Consider the following 6,557-nt stretch of genomic DNA (forward strand, 5'->3'; position numbering starts at 1 on the left):
AAGTTGGTTTTAATGACATCTGTGAATGCTTATTTCACTCTCTTATTAAGGTTGAAAGTAAAACTCCGCATCGGGCTTTCTTCACTTCCTTGACCTCAAATCCTAACAATAACTGGTCAAGTCCCACTAGAACTTATGCATACCATGTCACCAAAGAACCTTTGTTGCTTTAAGTATTATTAATTTTCTTTATTAGTGTGGACCCCAAATGTCATTGTCTAACAAAGCAAATTGAATTTTTTTCTGGTTTTAGATTCCAACACACTTAAAATATTTTTTATGCTGTCCTCCTACTTTTAACTACGTAAACAAAAATTGCCATAAGACATGATCTGGTACTCTTACCAAACATTTTTTCATATGTATTGAATTGTCAATAGTCAAAGTTCACTATAATATGAATGAAAATCATTAGAGTTACTGAAAGTTTGTATTACAGTTCAGTCATTTACATTTTACACAGATCTGAATTTATTTATAAGACAGTTACATCTTATGTTTTTTAAAATACTTTAAAGGAAAAGTTGAGTTTTCCGGGATTCACTCCATTTTTGATAACTTCCTCATTTTGCCCACAATTTTTGAGTTAATGCTTTTTCTTTAATATTTCCCTTTTTTTAAACTTTTATTTAATGAATATAAATTTCCAAAGTACAGCTTATGGATTACAATGGCTTCCCCCCCATAACGTCCCTCCCACCCGCAACCCTCCCCTTTCACACTTCCATTTTACAAACAAACCTTTCTTACCAAAATATTCTCCTAATTCTATTTATAATTCTTTTTTTACAGTGTTTTCAGTTTTATTATAAAAATGCACACACAACAAAGATTGTCATTAAGTCATTTCTTGGCTCTACTTGCATTCAGCACTTGATCCTGAGCAGCTTTCTTCGCTTTTACCATCTCGACAAGTTCCTTGTATCGCTTCATGCAGTCCTTCTTTGTCCTGCCAGGGACCGCTTCTGCTATTTTCTCCCATCGCTCAGGTGTATTTACTGGGTATGTCTTCAAAGCCTGTTCCAAAAGCTTCTGTTCTTCCGTTGTCCATGGGGTGAAATCTGTGCATGGACCTTCAAATCGTTCGGAAGGTGTTGCATTGTCGGCTTGAGGCACCACTCCATGTTCTTTTTTGAACTTATCAAACGCCTTTTTGTTTATGTCATCTTTATGATGAGGGTCAAGTTTTTGGAGACTTTTTGCCTTGCCAATAACATCTTTGGCAGTTCTTTTGACTCCAGAAGAAGAATGTATGTTCATGTAATTAGCAATAACTTCCCATCTTGAATTTGTTCCAGCAGGGAAGAGATTCACAGCTTTAATCTGTAACTGCAGATCGTCTTCAGACCAATTTTTACTGCCCCTTCCACCTCCACCAATTGACTTCTCTGCATTCTTAGATGCTTGCCGCATACGAGCCTCAGCTTCCTCCTTCTCTTTTCTAATTTGCTCATTTATTTCTTCTATCTGTTTTTTGAGAGCTGCCTTTCCTACTTCCTTTGTAGAAGATGTGAGTGCTTCATTCAAGCACTGTAAGCTTGCCAATTCCAGCCGATCACAAAGTTTCTCCATTTCTTCCATCATCTTAACCCGTTCCGCCTCATTGTCAGAAAAGTGATTCCATGTCTTGCATGAGTTTCGAAGTTTTTGCCTTTCCTTTTTAATTGCTTTTTTTCTGGATATCTTTCTCCTTCTTTGCCAATAACGCCTGCTGTCTAACTTCTTATTCTTCTTCCTTCTCCTTAGCTAAGCGAGCAGCTTCTAATTCAGTTTGTCTTTGTTTTTCTTTAGCTTCTTGCTCCTTCCGTTTTGCTTCTGCTTTTGCTTTCTTTTCTGCTTCTTTCTTGGCTTTTTCTTCTTCCTTAATTTTTTTTATCCTTGGATCACAGCTATATGCATTGTCAACTAATATTCTTATTCTGTTCATTTCTTCTTTTTTTCTTTGAGCCCTGGTTGCTCTGTTCTGCTTTTCAATCCATCTCCTCTCATCGCGACATTCTGCTTTTTCCTTTTCTTCTTCATATAAGTAAGAAAATTCTCTCCAAGAATCAAAATTATACAAGAAAGAATAAAATGCATCTACATCTTCAAATGAGGAATTCATATCACCAAGTTTAGGGACATTTTTCTTATTTGACCATCTGAAATTCCTTTCAAACACTGGGGAAAATACTTCAAAGAAATTGTCTTTTGCTTCACTTTTAGAAGGAACAGAGTTATCAAAAGTAGGATCTACACTGTTAAACGCCCGTCTCTTCACTGGATCAGATACCATTTCATAAGCTTTAGTTATACAGGTGAAGTAGTCATTATCACTTTCTTTTATTGGTTCACCAGCTGCTTTCCGTTTGTCTGGGTGATGTTTTAAAACCATTGCTTTGTGTACTGCTTTGATCTGTCTCTGTGTAGCTTTGTATCTTACATGGCCAAGACCAAAAACTGCATAATGATCTCGGTTCTTCCAGTCTTTGGGATCAAGTGTTTTCAGCATGGGAAATTCTTCTAACTGCAATTCTTCATCTTCTGTCTCTTCTGATAACTCTTTCTTATCCTCCAGTTCCAGAGGTCAGAGCGTGGGTGATGGCGGTGCCCTGGCCCTTGGCGGCGCTCAGCAGCAGCAGCAGCATGACAGCGCAGCGATTCACCCCGCGGGCGCAGCGGCTCACATCCCAGACGGAGGGCACTTGGCGTCCCCTTCAGTTCTACCTCCGCGTCCCAGCCTCGCACCTTGGCTCCACGATGCCCACGAACCGGCGCATGGAGACGACCAGTAAGCACTTCCGGGATGGAGCTTTCGTGGTGCAAACGCCAGTCCCACCTAAATCTATTTATAATTCTAAGAAAGACTTGGATTCTTCCTCAAAATGCTACCTTTATCCAAAATAATTTAATGGATATTTCTAAATTTGAGATTAGTTTGCTTTTAAACTAATTTGGTGCATATCTATTATGAATACATTCTTGTATATGGTATGCATTGTAATAGACATTGTTACTCAATACTTGCTGATGTAAAAATAAAGGTCATACTGCATTAAATTTTTCATTCAATTAATCTTAAATGATAATAAAAATCTATTTTCAGCTCTAGAGGCAATAGAGCAAGTTTAGCTAATACAGATAACTCATGGTTTTCCTAGATGAATTCCTAATAAAGAGTTTCAATGGAATTAAAACAAAGACTGCTTTCTAATGAGAGGCATTGATTTAGTCACTGATTATAATGACTATACAATGGAAAATCCATGTAGTACCTAACAAAATCATTGCATTCTAACTCAAGATTATGACGCCTTTGAAAAGCAGAAATGCACTTCATTAAACTTCTTGTCTTTATGAAAATAAGGAGATGTTCTTGATTATTTTATCTCTAGTTCAGTAAAATTCTAATTTCAATAAGACTTTTCACTGAAATGAAGCAAGAAAAAAACCTTAGAAAACACAAAAATATTTTCTCCAACCTGCAGTCCAAGTTAAGAAAACTAAAACTGGTACTGATAATAGAGTGGATCTGGAAGTGAATGTTCTAACTTGAATAGCTATTTTCAATTTTCTGAAGAGGAACCTTAGAAAAGCTGAAACTGGCATACTTCTTAAATATTCAAAACTTAATGATATACAAAGATTCATGGCCAACACTTAAAGAATACACATACTGCAAGTACTTATAATTTTCTTCCTTTTAACATCTTATATTCATTTAAGGTAATTTATCTAAGGTCTTCAGTGTATCTGAATTTCTGTAAGCAGAAACTACGAAGTTAGTATCCAGACACATCTTGGCTATATGATTTCCAAGATATGTAAACTTAGAGTCATGCTTAAACACTATGTTCAATACCTTTGCATTTGAAAAATGGCTAAAATAGTAATACCTGTCTTTTTTGATGCTTGAGTACATTAAATGAATTATTCCAATGTTTGCTGGAAATGACTCACACAAGCTCATGAATGGCAGATGTATACATTTCATCTCAACTCCATGTTCACATTGGAAGTATGTTCATTTTAAAACACAACAAATATTATAAATTGGGACAATTTTTCCCCAGAAAGCTACACACCATAGTTAATACATTTAAAATCATACAAAATAGGATACATGAGTTAAAAAACTCATGTATAATATTATGAACTCTCATAATTAGCACTGGGGTGGATAAGATTCACAATTCAATGACAATGTAAGTGTCTACAAAACATTAGGCACTTATCTAAGTGCACTGACCATAGTCTTGGAGCTTATATCATATTAATAAGGTAGATAGAAAATAAATACATACAAAATGCAATTACTACTTGATGTCTCCAGAGGATTGGCTTCAGGATCTCTGTGTGAATACTAAGTTGTATATTTAAATGGTACAGGGTGTGCATAAAACAGACACACAACTTTCTGTATACTTCAAACCATCTCTAGATGTGTTTGTAATACTAAGTACAGTCTAAATTCAATGTAAATAGTTGTTATGTTGTATTTTAGGTAATATTATCAATATTATCATGTTTAGTTCAGTTTTTAACAACTATGTTCAAACATCAGTTGGTTGACTCTTTTGGTGAGGAAACTGTGGATACAGAAGACAAACTGTATAGTGTGTCAGATGAGATAAGTGATCTAAAAATAATAAAGTATAAGAAGTCATGCATGAAGGCAGGTTTATTTAGTAGCGTGACAAGGGAACACCTGAAGGAAAAAGTGACATTTGAGTAAAGAAGAAATTGTGGTATGAAAGCAAACCATGAGGCTGAGTGTTCCAGACAAATGGAATAGCAAGTGCAAAGACTCTGAGGTAGAAGCATTCCCAGAATATTAGGGGAAATATTAAGAAAGAAACTAGTGTTAGTGTGATTAATGCAGAGGAAATATAGTAAGAAATTAATTCAAAGAGATTACAAATTGTGAAATTTGTTTCCTTGTGATTGTGGGTTTTGTGTATTTTACTTTATTTTTAAGAAAGTGAGAAAACATGGGAAGTTTTCAAGAGAAAACAGCCATATTCTGACCTATATTTTTAGTAAAACATTTAGGTTGCAGTGTTGATAGTAATTTAGGAGGTTTATTGAAATAATTTAGGAGATGAAGATTCCCTGGGCAGGGATGAGGAAAGTAGAGGTGGTAACAAATTAAAGGATGTAGATAAATATGTTGTTTAACTTTTATCAGCTTTGCTTATAATGAGTTTTATCTTCATTTTATTACTTTTAGGTCATGAATTTCTATTAAGTCTTTGAAAAGCATGGTGAATAAATACTTGATTTACTTGGTTTTGTTGTATATGGGAGGAAATTAATATTTGCTTACTACTGACATTAATGACTATGTTATTGCCTGGAATCGAAACAATGTAATGGGATCAGGAATAAATTTTAGCTTCTTTTAATATTTCTAAACTCAAATGGCACTTCTTTGACAACTATTTTTCTTTGTAATCTGTCCACAAGGACATGTGTACTATCATAATTTTGTAGAGCACAATGACTTAAGTCCATTTTTATCAAATATCAGAACAATCTCCCCAGCAGTGTTCATTTCAAACCATCAGAGTAGGGCGTCAGTTTTTGTTTTTGGATTTCAAAATCTTTCACACATACTTGGTTTCTCAGCTGATTCAAAATGATTTTCCCATAGATCATCAACTGGTAAATTTCTATTATTTCAGGAATACAAAAAATTAATAATCATCAGACAGCAGTGAGTTAAAATAAATCATACATGGGAAAGGGAAAATGACTGAATAGGCAATGTTACCTCCTTTTGTTTTCCAAGTATACCAATACCTGTAATTCAATTTTTTCTTACAGTATGTGAAGAAATTAGTGGTAAATATGAACTTTTTGTGAAAGAGTTACTTTCTTTTACTAATTTATTTTCTGCCTCCAGCACATTGCCATTGCTCCTTACGTTTCTTGGAGACTATTTACTAAAAGGGAGAGGAAGGGAAGTCAGATAACTTTCCAAGCAATTAGTTGTTACTTATTTTTAGGGCAGAGTAATACACTCAGTTAAAAATGAGACAAAAATTATGAATCATTTCACCTTAAAAATAGGCATACACAAAAATGCATATGCATTTTCATAGATTTTTTTAAACATTGAGTAATTTACTCACTAATTCTTTTTAATATATTTATAATAAAATGCTTCCAGACACTGAACTATACATTTTGGATGAAATAAGGCATAGTCAAATGTTACAATAAATCAGACTATCTCTATTTTCATATGACATGATTCTATATATAGGGGATCCAAAAGACTCCACTGAGACACTATCGGAACTCAAAAAAGAGCTTGGTAAAGAAGCAGGATATAAAATCAACACTCAAAAATGAATAGCGTTTGTATACACAGACAATGTCATGGATGAGAAAGAACTTTTAAGGTCAGTCCCATTCACAATAGCTCAAAAACAATCAAACACCTTGGAATAAATTTGACCAAGGATGTCAAGGACTACTATGATGAAAATTACAAAACACTAAAGAAAGAAATAGTAGAAGACATTAAAAAATTGAAAGATTTTCCATGTTCATGGTTTAGAAGTATCAACATC

The 6,557-nt window shown here is 34.2% G+C and overlaps 1 pseudogene across 1 annotated transcript; it reads right to left on the reverse strand.

The window, feature by feature from the left end:
• Nucleotides 1–819: 819 nt before the first annotated feature.
• On the reverse strand, nucleotides 820–2,781 carry LOC100347848 (dnaJ homolog subfamily C member 2 pseudogene; annotated as a pseudogene). Its single transcript, XR_016227605.1, has one exon. The product of XR_016227605.1 is annotated as a dnaJ homolog subfamily C member 2 pseudogene (transcript).
• Between the last annotated feature and the right edge of the window lie 3,776 nt (nucleotides 2,782–6,557).

This window comes from Oryctolagus cuniculus, chromosome X (genome assembly GCF_051225735.1).
Source record: "Oryctolagus cuniculus isolate XC-2025 breed Fujian yellow rabbit chromosome X, ASM5122573v1, whole genome shotgun sequence".
Lineage (NCBI taxonomy): Eukaryota > Metazoa > Chordata > Mammalia > Lagomorpha > Leporidae > Oryctolagus > Oryctolagus cuniculus.